A 16786-nucleotide genomic window follows, 5' to 3' on the forward strand; every position below is an offset into this window, starting at 1 on the left:
GTTGAGAGTAGGTAGAGAGGTGGCATCTTGCATGGTCTCAGTAGGAAGACATGTCAGAAGACAGCATGTTAGTTATGTTGGCAACAGCGTCGGTACCAAGGGCGGGGGACGAATAGAACCACTTTCCTGCTCTTTGAAACGAGGCGGACCAAAAGGCAAAGTTCACGTGCACCGGCGGCTACCGGAATATTGTCCACAATAGTAACAGGCTCTTACTGACAGACTTGTATACCGAGGTTGTTACCTAATCATGGAATTAACACTGCTTAGATAAGTACAGATTCAAGAAAGGTTAAACTAACCAACAAAAAGGAAAAGGGTGACTGTTACATCAAACAGACTAATGGAAAGGAAAATGTGTTCACACACACAAGTATTGGAGTATACCATTCCCGAGGAAAAATAGAGTATGGTATACATGATAGGTCATCAAGTACATAGACATTGTGATAAAGGGCCAAAGAAAATCATGATGTTTATCCATACCATACGGTTTGGATAATCGATCACGAACAATTTAGCATTACGCTTCCAATGTTCCTGTTAAAATTTGAAGTACCACATCCGTGCTTCGAGGTAGCATCGAGATGGTCATGAGATAAAGGTAGGAATTTGGATACACAAAGGATCCATCAGGAAGAACTTACAAAATAAATCATACGATTTACTATGGAAGACTGGTTATCCTTACATATGGAAGAAATTATAGCACTAGGTCCTTCGGCCCGGTGTGCTAGACAAGATATCACCATATTAGGTTACATAAAGAAAAAAGTTTTAATTATTGGGAAATATTTGAGCCATCATATCTTCCCAAGATTCAGATCTCGTGTCAGGACACCTCATGGCTCAGGATGCTTGAGAAGAAAAGGGGATCACCAAAAACAGACGATATGATAATGCAAGATTCTCGGGATAGGAACTATGCAAGCAAGTATTGGATCATCACTTGGATTGTAAGACATATGAACACGATGTCAGGACATTCGTGCCCATGTGGGATTCTTACAACACAATGCAACTGAGTTATGATTTGAGAACCATCATCAAGGATATCAAGGTCCTTGTGTAAGCATGGATTAGCTCCTATGACGAAGCTTCTTTTTCTTGGACAAATAAGTTAGTGGCTTGGCGTGCTAATAAAAGTTATATGAAGTGAAGATAGTCAATCTTCAAACATATAACACCTCAGACATTTGGGAATGATTTGGGATGACCGAAGAGGAAGCGAAACAAAACTTTCTCATATTCACGGCGACAGGATTGCACGTGAACCTTGGGAAAACACTTCGTCTATCAAACATATTCTTCATGAGGTAGGCACAAAGGTAATGCCCTCAAGAGCTTCATCGTCGAACAACGAGAACTTGAGGGTGTGGACGATGGGCTCACCAACGATTCCTCAAGATTTTGATAAGGATGAATTTCCAAAATTACAAGATCAAGGAGATAGTATTTGTCAAATCAAATGGTATAATGTCATATGCTCGAGGGAACAACAACAATTAAACATTGGCCGAAGGGTGCACTCAGAAATACAGAATGAGTAGCAGGACCAATACTAGAATGGTGAGTCGACAACCAACACACCAAGAATGAAACTATCAGTCATTAACTTCAAAGTGATAGGGTTGTTAGAAGTATTGGAATCACACACCCGAGTTCACTTGTCGGTATTCCGATTAGAAACAACACGGGGACAAGGAAATGAATGGTGATGGCGAGAAGTATCACCATACCAAGAATTCTTAAGAGGTGCATCAGCTGTCACATCACGCTTGACATAAAAGATGGTAATACTCCAAGTTAAAAGATAACATAAGATGGATATGAAAGAACTCATGGGACAACACAACACATGATCAAGTTTGTGTTGGAGGGAAGGCAATAAGGTTTGTCTATGAGAACACAAATCATCGAGGTGCCAAGAGGGTATTTCTCATCAAGATTCCAATTGATATCCTGGAAGAGCTGAGAAATGTTGATGATGATCATGAAACATTCGTCAAGATGATTGATGGAGATGTAATTGATGAGTGATGACATCATGAGAGGAATGGTGAAGTGAAAGGTTGTCGAAACCACCGATAAGATTGCTAGCTCAGACTTGTTATTGCCTTTCAAGACAACCAACATGATGTTGAAAGCTTGATGTAAGCTTAACGCGTAGTTGGAAATGTGTTCCAGGCATGAAGGATAGAGATAGTATGGTCAAGCTCTAGCATGACGAAGATGATGTAGCCTAATAGCTTGGAAGGACATGATCGTGTACAAAATGCTAAGCAAAGAATATTACTAAGAGTTCTTGAATCGTAATGCATACTAGATTCACTTATTGGTGTCCTTAAGTGTCCAATTGTCGGTGTTCTGGGAATGGGGGTACCCAGACCTCCCTGCCTGTGGCCCAGGGTTGGCCCACTTCATCAAGCAAGCACCAACAGGTCTGGCACCAATCAAGGCAAGGCCCTCGTGAGGGGCCAAGCCTCGCAAGGACGAACAACATCAAGACCCGCAAGGGGCCTCCTCATGACCCCTCCGGAGCGGCGGATATTCCGAGGCAAGACCCGACTTCAGGAATTGAGGATGACACAGGGAAAGGACATGCGAGTAGCACACAGCAGGACGGTGCAGTTCCCCCTTTAGTGCAAAGGGGGCGGGGACACATGAAGTTCTCCAAAGTATCTCCCAAAGGTTTCCATTCTGTTTAAACAAGGCCATCGCCGCCCGCCAGCAGGACATACATCATCCCTGGACCAGTCCCTGCAGCGCTGGCAGCCACTTTGCACACGAAGCCTACTTTTTGACAAGGGAAGCACGTACTCGTGTCCCCCTTAAAAATTGGCCGTTGTGGGATCCCTTCCTGCGACTATATATATAGAGAATATGTTACTTCATAGGGGATCAGATTCAATCATTCGCCCACTGGCTCCACACAAAGGCCACCTAGCCTCCGGAGGCCCATGAACATTGTACTAGTTCATCCACCAACCTCCACGAGAGACAATCCACCAAAGCAGGAATAGGGTATTACACTTCTAAGCGGCCCAAACCAGGGTAAACTGCCATGTCATGTGTCTTCCTCACCATCAAGTGAGTTCTCTGCCATCCCTAGTGAGTAGCGAGTGAAGTGAGGCGAGCCCGCGAGAGAACTTCGTACACGCCCCTGAGTTCGAATCTTTAGGCTTTTGTGGAGCCCAAAATCCGACATTTGGTGCGCCAGGTAGGGGGCGTGTCAAGGTCTTCTCCGAGGTTCACCTTCCCTAAGCCCCGCTGCTCTAATGACCGGTGCCCAACAACCTTCTTCCAGCCTCGTCGAGCTTGCTTCCAACGGTCATAGCACAGCGGCCGAAAACACGTGTACCGGCGTTGCGGAACCACGCGGCTCGTACTAGATCGTCAACATCACCTCCATTGTCACAACCACCCGCGCCACCCCGGCGCACTGCGGTTGGGTGGCGCCCCCGGCATCCACGATGCGCTGCATCAAGTTGGGAGACCTCGGCGCGCGTGACGTGCTGTAGATGGCGAGCGAGATGCTCCGCCTTTGACCGACTCAAGGGAGCTTCGACGCCTAGGCGGACCACATCATGGAGATGATCATCATCGCCCAGAAGGCCATCCAGCCCCACTCTTCTTCAAGGACGTAGGCGCCGGAAGCCAGGGGCTCGCACCTCGTGCCGGTCCCCGGGCCTGCAAAAAATGGGCCCCCTCCTATGCTGGGAGGGGCCAATAGAGGCCTGTCGCATGTTGCCCACCTGCTCCTCCAGATTTCGGCGGCCGGCCTCGAGGCGTAGCATGCCGGCAACCACGCGGGCCGCGAAGAGAACGGCAGGATGTTCGATGCACACAACGGCGCGCATCACCAAGAGCAGGTCGGCCAGCGGGCGATGGAGGCTTCTGCGCGGGCGAACTACGACAATGGTGACACGCTAGGGTACCAAGGGGGGAGTGTGCACCGGGCAATGTAGGGACCACCTAACGGCGGTGGCAGGAGCAAGCGACTTCGTGCGGAGGCCCATCGCAAGAAGATCTCCGAGCAACGCGATTGGGGGACCTCCCCCTGACGCAGAGAGGAACCGCCAACGTCGCACTGCTAAACGTCCTTGGAGGTCGATCGAACACCTACGTGGAGCCTTACATACCGTGTTATGTAACACCACCTGACCCTCCCGTCGAGGAAGAGCCTTACGCGTCCACCCCGGGCGCCAACCCTCCTCGGGAATAAGGAGCGTTGTGGGGGTCCCTCTCGAGCCCGACCCTAGGGCTCCCACTAGTGGAGCACTGGGGCCAAGAGGCGCCGGCAGGGAGACGCCCGCAAGCCGTAGGGCATGACGCCAGCCGCCGCCCCCATGGAGAAACTACGAAGAACCAGGTTCCCGGCCTCAGGAGGATGAGTGAGAGAAAGCAACGAGACACAAGTGGCGCGGGTCACCCGTGGCGACTATGGTGCTAGTGTGGGCGCCGAGGGTTGGGCCTCAAGAGGCGCCCCTCATGCGCGAAGAGGCTATATGAGGTAATTTTTTGGGTTCACTGCTATACAGGATTTGTGCTGGCTGCATGAACTTCAAGTTTTTAGGGCACACCTTTGCCCATCATATCATTTACGCATGCTTCCATAACTTGTGCTGCATCCATTTGGCGATCTGGCATCTTACCTTGCTTGCATCTTTGGGCGATCTACCCCCGCTCGGGCGCTCCGACCGGTGCATGTCGCCCCATCACGGGACCTGGGGAGACCCTGCGGCTTCCCAGGGTCACAATCAACAGGATGAAATGGGGGCCGCTTGAGCGTCAAAAGGGGGCTACTGAGCATCGAGCCTGAAGGGCCTTACCGGTCGTAAGGCCACCTGCCACCCTTAATGCCGTCCATGGACATTCGGTCGTTATCAGGGTTGGCAGGACTTGACCCCGTAGCTTGGTTCGTCCATTCGGTCACAAGAAATGGCAGTTGGGAAATGTGTGGGACCGGGTCTTGGTGACACAGAGCCGCTCGAACGTCAAAGGGGGCTCCTGAGCATCGCGCCTCAGGAGCCTTACCGGTCACAAAGCCACTTGTCTACCCTGGTGCCGTCCAGGCACATTCGGTCGGTATCAGGCGGACAGGGCCTTGCCCCATGAGGAACGACCTTGGTAACTGGTCGCGCCTCATGACAGCAGGGAAATGTGCGAGACTGGGACCTGCCGACGTAGAGCAGCAGAAAACCCCACAACCAGTCTTAGGAGAAGGAGTGGGCGGGGCCTCGAAGGGCCCCATCTACAAAAGGGATCAGGGGCAAATCACCCCCATGGTGGAAACATCGCGAGGCCGGAGCACCCTAGCGTTCACCCTACAGTCCCCGCGGGACCTGCATCAACCTGTAGCACCTCTGCATCGTCCTTCAATCCTTGTGGAACCTACTTCATCCCGTGACACTCTCACGTAATAACGAGTTGCATGTGTATACGCCCGCCCCCCCCAAGGATGCGGTGCGGTCCCTCCCGCACCTAGTGGCAGCCCTACGCTCCATGCTGGGGAGAAGACGGAGGCAATCAACTCAGTCCGCCAATGACTGTGCCCGCAACTCACAAGGAAATCAACACAGTCCACCAATAACTATGCCCGACACAAAAGGAATCACGCGCCTATGCCTCGGGGGTAGGGACACTCGCGAGGACAAAGTGTCCTTGCAACCTCCCAGATACACCCCCACCGTGACACTCTCAAGTAATAACGAGCTGCGGCTGTATACGCCCGATGCCCCCCGAGGATGCGGAGGAGTCCCTCCCACGGCTAGGGGAAGTCCTAGGCTCTGCGTTGTGGGGAGATGGCGGCGGATATTAGCCTAGGTGCCGGACACGGCGTTTGGTTGTTTCTTCCTGGAGTTTGAATTATCTTCTGCTGGACTTAAATTTGTCGATTTCAAAAGTTGATGTTTGAAAAACAAAAAGCAAGGGAATTTTCTCGTCCGCTTTCTCGTTTCGCCTGCTTTGAAGCCTCCTTTTCTGGATGACATTTTCTGAGGAGCTGAATGCTCCACACCGCCCCTAGGCGCCAAGGAGCGTGAAAGCAAGGACTTGCCATCCCAGGGGCAAACATTTTCCGCGGTCGACCCCCACTCGGGGGCCTGCATCGAAGCATGATACCACCACAAAGAGTCTCGGGAGGCCTCAGGGTGCGCTGGGGCGATGACCAAAGGGACAGAATGGGGAATCGCTCGAACGCCAAAGGGGGCTCCTGGGGACCGCCTTAGGAACCTTACCGGTCATAAGGCCACTCGCCATGCCTCGTGCCATCCTGGAGCTTCGATCGGTGTTGGGGCAGCAGGGCTGCGCCCCGTGAATTGCGTCGAACCTAACAGCGGTGGGGAAATGTGCGGGACCGGGGCATGTCGATGTAGAGCGGCTTGAGCACTACCAGAAAAAAGGTTGTTAGTGGCGCACATATTTGCTTCTTTCCCGGCGGTGGGCACTCTCTGGCATGTTGAGCAGGGTACCAAGCAGACTCTCGCACACGTTCTTCGTGATATGCATAACATCAAGGCTGTGAGGCACACGGAGGATCTTCCAGTACGGCAAGTCCCAGAAAACAGACCTCGTTTTCCATACCTTCAGCAGCGGCTCTGGCTCCTTTTGCTTCTTTCCCGACGGTGGGCACTCTTTCCAATTTTTCAACAGCTCGTCTATTTCCTCGTCGCTCCTCGTACGTGGGTCTTTGGGGTTTGGTTTCACCATCGAACAGATCCTTGCGTTTTCTCCATGCGTCATCGTCGCGAAGCCACCTTCGATGTCCCATGAACACGGTTTTTGAAGACCCGGGATCTCTATCTAGCTGGCGATACGTTGTGTCATCCATGCACCTCACGCATGCACAAAATCCGTGGACCACCTGCCCCGCGACATAGCCGTAACCGAGGTAGTCATGCACCGTCATGAGCAGTGCGACTCTCATAGGGAAATATTGTTTCGTTGCGGCGTCCCACGTATTGGCTGGCGTTTTCGACAACGTCTCTAGCTCCTCTTTCAGCAGCCCCAGATACAGATTAATGTCGTTCCCTGGTTGTTTCGGCCCTTCATTTAGCATACTCATGTGAATATACTTCCTCTTCATGCACATCCAGGGGGGAAGGTTGTACATCCACACAAACACAGGCCAGGTGCTATGTGTGCTTCTCTGTCTGCCAAACGAATTGACTCCATCGGTGCTCGCGCCCAGCATGATGTTCCTTGGATCGTCCCCAAATTCTAGGTGTTCAAAGTTCAATGCTTGCCACTCGCTTGCATACTTAGGGTGACTCAGCATGTTGTCTTTTTTATTTATCTCCGGATCATTTCCGTCATCTTCTCACTTCTTCTCCTCCCTATCCGCGTGCCAACGCAGGAGCTCTGCTTGCTTAGGGTCCACGAAATACCGCTCCAGACGAGGAGTTCTCGGAAAGTACCAAACCACTTTTTGAGGAGCTTTCTTCCTCTTCTTGTATCGAGTGACGCCGCACACCGGACATATGGTAGAATCCGCGTGCTCGTCCCGATAAATGATCAATCGTTCATGCACACATGGTATTTCACGTGCGGTAAATCTAGAGGACACACGATTTTCTTTGCCTCCTCGAAACTGGTCGGGCATTTGTTCCCCTTGGGAAGACGTTCATGCCAGAATCACATGTTCTCGTTGAAGCATGCGTTAGTTATTTTGTGTTTTACCTTGATCTCCAGAGGCATGAGCGGTACTTTTAGGTGGGCATCTTCGGTTCTGCATTCTTCATACAATGGAGTAACCGCGTCTATCTCCAGTTGATCCAGCTTGGCTTTCTCTTGGGCAGCAGCTCTTGCGTTAACAGTCTGCTTGAGAAGCAGCTCTTGAATATGAGGGTCCTGCACCCAACCCATAGATGGTCCACTGTCGTCTGCTCCGGCATCTTCATCTTCATGATCATGCCCTTCGTCTTGATCTTCCTCATCATCATGTCCGGCATCTTCTACATGATGACTATGTCCTGCATCTACTTCGTGATCATGTCCTGGAGATTCTTCGTCTTCTCGCCCGCCCTCGCTGCTATTACCTTGCTGCCCTTCCTTATTTCTTGCCCGGCCCCCATGGACGACTTCATAATCATCTTCATCACCTTGCCACCGATAGCCATCCATGAAACCACGCACGAGCAGGTGGTCCCACACCTGTCTGGAATCCGGGTCCATAAGGCTCGTCAGTTTGCATCTTCAACACAGACATCTTATCAACGTCTCGTTCTTTTGAAGCATCTCGGCCTTCACGGAGCTCAAAAACCTATTCACGATGCCTTTGGTTATCGTGCGGACCATGGTCGCCTGCGGGGTAGAGCAAAACAATATTTTAGAACGAAACTTTTTTTTGGCATGACTTTGCCTACAAATAGGACCAAAAAGAATGCATAGTGCCAAATTCTCGCCAAAACGGAAATGAACCAACATTCCGGCAAAATATTTGCAACTATCGCATTTCAAATACCGGTACCTGCAAACACAAACATATGCAACATCACAAACATACGTAGATCTAGGCCATAAAAAGTGTGTACGTTGGAGGGAGAAAAAAGTTGATCTAGAACATAAAGAAACCTTTCCCCTTACTTACTTATCAAAAAAGGAAATTTAACCTCTTAATTTGGGTGAATTTATGGTGTAAATGAGGTGAGGAAGAGGAGGCAGCCGAGACCAAGCTTGGTAGAGGTGGAGACAATGAAGTGGGGAAAGTGAGTGTGGTAGGTGGCTGTCAAATATATCTAGCTGCTCTCAGGTTACCAATGGCGCACCTCCTAAGAATGCGCCATTGGTAACCAGGGTTACTAATGGCGCACCTGGTGTGTGGTGCGCCATTACTAGTTTTGAAAAAAAATATTGAAAAAAAATTGTTAGTAGTGGCGCACTGTGGGTGTGGTGCGCCATTACTAGTTAAAACTAGTAATGGTGCACTTTCCCCTGGTGCGCCACTGCTAAGTCTGGGAAGGGTGTGAGGCCAGGACAAAACTAGTAATGGCGCACCACACACTAGGTGCGCCATTAGTAATATGGCCATTAATGGCACACCTATATCCGGTGCTCCACTGCTATATAGCACTGGCACACCATATACATGGTGCGCCGTTAATGTCCTTATTAGTTATAGCCGTTTTTCTAGTAGTGAAGTGTCAAGGTGGGCTCCTGAGCAATGTGCCTCAAGGGCCTTACTGGTCGCAAAGCCACTCGGCAACCCAGGTGTTCGCATGTCAGCACCCAGGACGCCGTGGTTTTGCCCTGTGAGGAACAACCTTGGTAACGGGTTGCGCCTCGCAGCGACAGGGAAATGTGCGGGACCGGGACCCGCAAACATAGAGTGCCGAAAGGGTCTCCATCCCGTCCCACTGACAAAGCAGGAACTACTTAGGAGGAGCTGCGAAAGGGACCAGCACAAACCCATGAGCTAAGTACCCCGCAGGCCCAAACGGGGGCCATATGGTTTCACGTCGAACCAACAACGAATTAAAAACACGCGTACTAACGAAAGGATGCAGGGCCTAAGGACTAAGCTGCGGCAAGGAACGAGGCCATCGACCAATCGTGCAGTGGCACAAACGAGGCCTTGGCACGATGGGACCTCCTGAGGTCCCTAGCCGTCGCTGCCCTCGAGCAACGAGTGGGTCAGCGACGGGCCATATGCAAGTAAGCCAAGCTGCAACGACTGCCAGCAAGCAAGCCCTCGATTCAAGAGTGAAAGGAAAAAGGGAGAACGGCGAAGGTAACATACAAAAGTCTAAGACCTGACAGGGCAGAGTTCATGGTCCAATATTACGGGGATAGGAAAACACAAGCTAGGGGACGCCTAGGGGGAGAGACCGTCGACACCTCCCTTGGCGCCGATAGGCTCAGCGTCAGAGCCCTCCTCCTCACTGGGGATGGGCACCCGGACGTACCGCTCCACCAGGAAGTCCACGCGTGGGCGTACTACGTCCGAAGAAGACGCCAGAACTCAACGGGCACCGGCTCGATGACATGCTGGAGATCAAGCTGCGGGACGAGGCAACTCTGGTTGGAGAAGACGAGCGTCTAGGCAAGGCCCAAAAGCTCGCGCGCGTCGGACGCGTTGTCCTCTTCCACGCAGGAGATGCCGGCCTCCAGCGTCTCCGCCACCTTCTAGAAGAAGGCAAGGTAGCCCCCGTCGCTGTCCACCCTTGGCACCATCGGGGCATCCCCCACAAATTGACATGTCGCGCGTGTCGCCCGGCCGGCGATGCTCTCGACCTGATTGGCACGCTGGGACTCCATCATCCGAGCGTACGCCGCCTTGTCCTGGGCAGCCCGAACGGTGTCGGCCACCTCCTGGACATGTCTCTGCAGTGACGCCAACTCGATCTTGGCCTTCGCTTCGCCCTGGCGGGCAGCCTCGGCACTCTCGAGCTGAGCCCGCAGCCCCTGTGTCTATTCCTAAAGCTCGCCGAGCTTGAGATTTGACACGTCTCCAACGTATCTATAATGTTTGATGGTTCCATGCTATTATCTTGTCAAACTTTGGATGTTTTGTATGCCTTTTAGATCTTTTTTGGGACTAACTTATTAATTCGGTGCCAAGTGCCAATTCCTGTTTTTCTGTATTTTTTACCCTTTTCATAGGAGGATTTTAAACGGTGTCCAAACGGAATAAAACTTCCGAAAAGATTTTTTCCTGAACAGAAGATACGCAGGGGACGTGAGAACCAAGGCAGAGGCCACCAGGGAACCCCACAAGCCCCCTAGGTGCGGCCAGGGGGGCGCGCCTAGCAGGCTTGTGGGCCCCCTGGGGCTCGTCTGCCCTACCTCTTTCGCCTATAAATTCCTGTAAAATCCAAAACTGTGCGAGAGATCGACGAAAATACTTTTCCGCCGCCGCAAGCTTCTGTCTCTGCAAGATCCCATCTGGGGCACGTTCTGGTGCCCTATCGAAGGGGGGATTCGGATACAGAGGGCTTCTTCATCAACACCATGGCCTCTCCGATGATGCGTGAGTAGTTCACCATAGACCTTCGGGTCCATAGCTCATAGCTAGATGGCTTCTTCTCTCTCTTGGATCTTCAATACAAAGTTCTCCATGATCTTCATGGGAGATCTATCCAATGTACTCTTCTTTTGCGGTGTGTTTGTCGAGATCCGACGAATTGTGGATTGATGATCATATTATCTATGAATCTTATTTGAGTTTCTTCTGATCTCTTATATTTATAATTTCATATCCTTGTAATTCTCTTCGAGTTGTGGGTTTTGTTTGACCAACTTGATCTATGATTCTTGTAATGGGAGAAGTGCTTTGTTTTAGGTTCATACCGTGCGGTGACGTCACCTAGTGACAGAACGAGTAGCGAGGCACGCATCGTGTTGTTGCCATCAAGGGTAAAAAAGATAGGGTTTACATCATTGGTTTGAGTTTATCCCTCTAAATCATGTCATCTTGCTTAAGGCGTTACTCTGTTCGTCATGAACTCAATACACTAGATGCATGCTAGATAGCGGTTGATGTGTGGAGTAATAGTAGTAGATGTAGAAAGTATCGGTCTACTTGTCTCGGACGTGATGCCTGTATGTATGATCATTGCCTTAGATATCGTCATGACTTTGTGTGGTTCTATCAATTGCTCGACAGTAATTTGTTCACCCACCGTAATATTTGCTATTTTGAGAGAAGCCTCTAGTGAACACTATGGCCCCCGGGTCTACTTCACACCATATTTTCAGCCTTACACTTTTACTTCGTTGCACTTTCCGCCTTCATATCTCACTTTGCAATCAATCTTGAAGGGATTGACAACACCTTTATAGCGTTGGGTGCAAGCTCGTTTGTGTTTGCGCAGGTACTCTGGACACTTGACTGGATCCTCCTACTGGATTGATACCTTGGTTCTCAAACTGAGGGATATACTTACTGCTCATGTGCTGCATCACTCTTTCCTCTTCAAGGGAAAAATCAACGCAAGCTCAAGAGGCAGCAGAAGGATTTCTGACGCCGTTGCCGGGGAGGATCAAGTCAAGAATAGTCTTCCTCCAACGTGTCAATTTCTGGCATCGGGGACTGTTGTAAGTGAAGCTTATCCAAGTAAGTGTCGCAAACTCATCTCTTGCATTTACTGTTTTTGCCTCTCGTTTCCCTCTCCCCCACTGCTGTAAAATAAAATTTACAAAAAATATTTTCCTTTTTTGTTTGCCTTTCCTTTGCTTGTGTGCTATGTGCCTTCAATATGCTTGCATCTTCAGTTGCTGAAAATCTATTGATATGGATCCTTGTCCACTTGCTAATCTCTTTAAGAGATCCAATTATGTTGATCCAATTGCTAGTGAGTTGAGTGCACTTGACTTTCTCTATGGAGTTTTTCTTGAGATGTCTGAATCTGAAAATAGTGATGAAGAAATTTATGAAATGATTCACGAGGGCTCCTTGAATGAAAAGCATGATTGGAGTGATTTCATTATAAATTTTATTAATGACAATAATGCTAAAAATATGCAAAACCCTAAGCTTGGGGATGCTAGTTTTTCTATGTCCACTACTTGTTGCAATGATCATGATTGGGGTAATGATTTTTCTTATGATCTTGAAATTTTTTTTAAGCCTCATGATGATTATGATATTTGCAATAATATAGAAAGTGGGAGTGGAGAAGTCATGACTTTGGTTGATGATAATCCCACTATTTTTGAAGACCGTCAACTTTGCATGCATGTGGATCATGAAAATAATATCCTTTGTGATAGCTACATTGTGGAATTTGAATATGATCCCATATGTAATTATTATGAGAGAGGAAAATATTGTTGCAGAAATTTTCATATCACTAAATCACCTCTTGTTATGTTGAGATTGCTCTTGTCTCTTTCTTCTTCCTTGCATATGGCAACTATTGGTTGTCTTGATAATTTGTTTTCCTATAAAATGCCTATGCATAGGAAGTATGTTAGATTAGATGTGATTTTCACATGCTTTATGATGCTCTCTTCGTGTCCGATTGCTATCTTTTATCAGAGCATCATTGAATTATCAATGCCTAGCTAGGGGCGTTAAACAATAGCGCTTGTTGGGAAGCAACCCAATGAATTTATCTTTTTCTTTCTGTTTTGTTGCGTCCACACCATCATAATTCTGTTATGATTGTGTTTTTTGTGTTTCTTTTTGTGTTTGAGCCAAGCAAAACCTTTATGACTAGTTTTGGTGATGGTTATTTGATCGTGCTGGAAAAAGACAGAAACTTTTCGCTCATGAAATTATTTTTCATTTTTATTCAGAAAGAGGTTTTGAGTTGAATTTTTTTGCTGCTGGTTGATATGCCTTTTGCCCAGGCTGTCGTAAGTGTTCAGAATTTTTGAGGTAACATAAGTATACGAAGTATAGAGATTGCTACAGACTGGTCTGTTTTTGATAGATTATGTTTTTGTTGTGTTGTTTGATTGTTTTGATGAAACTATGGATAGTATCGGGGGGTACTAGCCGTGGGAAAGTGAGAATATAGTAATCTAACACCAATGTAAATAGAAATCAAGATTGCTACAGTACCTAAAGAGGTGGTAGTTTGTTTTCTTCTTCTAATGATATCACGATTTTCTGTTTAAGTTTTGTGTTGGGTAGTTTTCAAGTTTTGGGTGATGTTCTCATGGACAAAGGGATAAAGAGTGGAAAGAGCTCAAGCTTGGGGATGCCCCGGGAAGGCATCCCCTCTTTCGTCTTCAATCCATCGGTAATATTACTTGGAGCTATATTTTTATTCACAACATGATATGTGCCTTGCTTGGAGCGTCTTGTATCGTAGGAGTCTTTTCTTTTTGTTGTGTCAGAATCATCCTTGCTGCACACCTTTTGGGAGAGACATGCACTCATCATGAATTTGCTAGAATGCTCATTGTGCTTCACTTATATCTTTTGAGTTAGGCAATGTTGCTCTATGTGCTTCACTTAGATCTTTTAGAGCACGACGGTGCGTAACTTGGTAGTTGGCTTGTGCTATGAAGTAGTCCCAAAGGTGATAGGTACCCAAAGAAGATAAAATAAAACTTCCATCTTCATGTGCATTGAGTAGAAAGAGAAGTTTGATTCCTCTCAATTAGTTTTGAGACGTGGATTTGGTAATATTAAGAGTTATGTTAGTAGGGTGTTGTGAATCTAGAAATACTTGTGTTGAAGTTGGTGATTCCCGTAACATGCACGTATGGTGAACCGCTATGTTAGGAAGTCGTAGCATAATTGATCTATTGATTATCATCCTTTGTGTTGCGGTCGGGATCGCGCGATGGTTTACACCTACCAACCCTTCCCCTAGGAGTATGCGTTTAGCACTTTTGTTTCAATTACTAATAAAAACTTCCGCAACAAGTATATGAGTTATTCATGACTAATGTGAGTCCATGGTATAGATGCACTTTCACCTTCCACCATTGCTAACCTTTCTAGTACCGCGCAATTTTCGCCGGTGCACAAACCCACCATATGCCTTCCTCAAAACAGCCACCATACCTACCTACTATGGCATTTTCATAGCCATTCCGAGATATATTGCTGTGCAACTCCCATCGTTCCGTCTCATGACTTGTGCCGTCACTCTCATATTGCCATTGCATGATCATAAGATAGCTAGCGAGATGTTTCAACGTCATACGCCAAGCTAGATCGTTGCACATCCCGGTACACTGCCGGGGGCATTTCCTATAGAGTCATCATCGTTCTATGCTTTGAGTTGTGAGTAAATAAAAGTGTGATGATCATCATTATTAGAGCATTGTCCCATGTGAGGAAATAAAAAAAAGAGGCCAAAGTTGCCCACAAAAAAAAGAGAGATATGGAAAGAGGCCAAAGAGCCCAAACAAAAAAAAGAAAAAAAAGAGAGAAGGGACAATGCTACTTGTCGTGGTAACGATTCCGACAATAGAAAGAGGGTAGGATAACGGACCATGATCTATCAAGATGCACATGGGTGACACGGTGGTTTAGCGAGTTCATGCCTCTCATAATGGAGATAACAACCCTACGTCTCGTGCTCCGGAGAGGCTTTGTTTTATCTGTCATGGACATGAGTTACATGGTGTAGAGAGAGCCAGTGCTCGAGGGAAAGAATGAGCCCGAAGGAGGAGAAGAAGAAGATGATCTCTTAGCTATGTGGAGGGGGTGGCTTATATAGAGTGCGCCACCTCCTCACCTCTTATGTTACAAGATGGGGCATTGATGCCATAATGTCAGCCCACTACAGATGTCTTGCCGTCTATTGGTATTTGCATGACCGAGTGAGTCATACGACCGAGTGGTTGACTGTCATCCGAGTGGATGGAATGTACTTGTCTGAGTGGATCTGTACCGAGTGGATTAGATGTTGTCACGATCCAGTAGGAATTTCCCTTGTAGCCCTTAAACTAATAATGAGGTGCCCTTGGGTAGGACGTATTGGTCAGACCTATGGCCCTACCCTAGGGCTATATCCCCGTCATTAGCCCCCGAATGGATTAGGGTCCGAGTGGTGAAGGTGTCGATGTAAATCTTGTAGCAGCAGACCGAACTTGAACGTGCTTCAGAGCCTTGCGAAATTATGCGTTGATTGAAGTCTTCATCATTCGCCCTGATCGATTCCGCTGAGTAGTACGTCCGAGTGAACTTAAGAATTGAAGTAGGTCTGAGTGACCAACAGGATCTTGAGACTTTGACTGACTGCTGGTAGTCGGTTGGAATCTGTTGAATCTGTTGAACTTGGATGTTGTTGGTGGACCTGACCAAGCAGAATGTTTCTTTTTTGTATTTCTCTTCCTGTGGGGGCACGCTTAGTGCACCCACTGGGTGTAGTCCCCGAGCCTCTGTCGGACTAGATGAGTCCGGCAGAGGGTTTAGACTTCCAGTGCTCGTCATGTTGAATGTTTGTTGGATCTGCATTATATGATTTCTGGATCAAAGTCAAGTCTCCGAGTGTATTTTTTAACTTAGGCGATACGGGGTTGCTGGTAAGTTCCCGAGTGTGGAACGTGTCTGTACTCGGAGTAGTTTTAACTTAGGCGATACAGAGTCGCAGCTAAGCCTCCGCGTGTGGAGCATGTCCGCACTCAGAGTTGTTTTTAATTTAGGCGATACGGAGTCGCAGCTAAGTCCTCGAGTGTGGAGCATGTCCGCACTCGGAGTTGTTTTTAACTTAGGCGATACGGAGTCGCAGCTAAGCCCCCGAGTGTGGAGCATGTCCGCACTCGGAGTTGTTTTTAACTTAGGCGATACGGAGTCGCAGCTAAGTCCCCGAGTGTGGAGCATGTCCGTACTCGGAGTTGTTTTTAACTTAGGCGATACGGAGTCGCAGCTAAGCCCCCGAGTGCGGAGCATGTCCGCACTCGGAGTTGTTTTTAACTTAGGCGATACGGAGTCGCAGCTAAGCCCCCGAGTGTGGAGCATGTCCGCACTCGGAGTTGTTTTTAACTTAGGCGATACGGAGTCGCAGCTAAGTCCCCGAGTGTGGAGCATGTCCGTACTCAGAGTTGTTTTTAACTTAGCGATACGGAGTCGCAGCTAAGCCCCCGAGTGTGGAGCATGTCCGCACTCGGAGTTGTTTTTAACTTAGGCGATACAGAGTCGCAGCTAAGTCCTCGAGTGTGGAGCATGTCCGCACTCGGAGTTGTTTTTAACTTAGGCGATACGGAGTCGCAGCTAAGCCCCCGAGTGTGGAGCATGTCCGCACTCGGAGTTGTTTTTAACTTAGGCGATACAGAGTCATAGCTAAGTCCCCGAGTGTGGAGCATCTCCGTACTCGGAGTTGTTTTTAACTTAGGCGATACGGAGTCGCAGCTAAGCCCCCGAGTGTGGAGCATGTCCGCA

The sequence above is a fragment of the Hordeum vulgare genome, chromosome 3H (assembly GCF_904849725.1).
Source record: "Hordeum vulgare subsp. vulgare chromosome 3H, MorexV3_pseudomolecules_assembly, whole genome shotgun sequence".
Taxonomy (NCBI): domain Eukaryota; kingdom Viridiplantae; phylum Streptophyta; class Magnoliopsida; order Poales; family Poaceae; genus Hordeum; species Hordeum vulgare.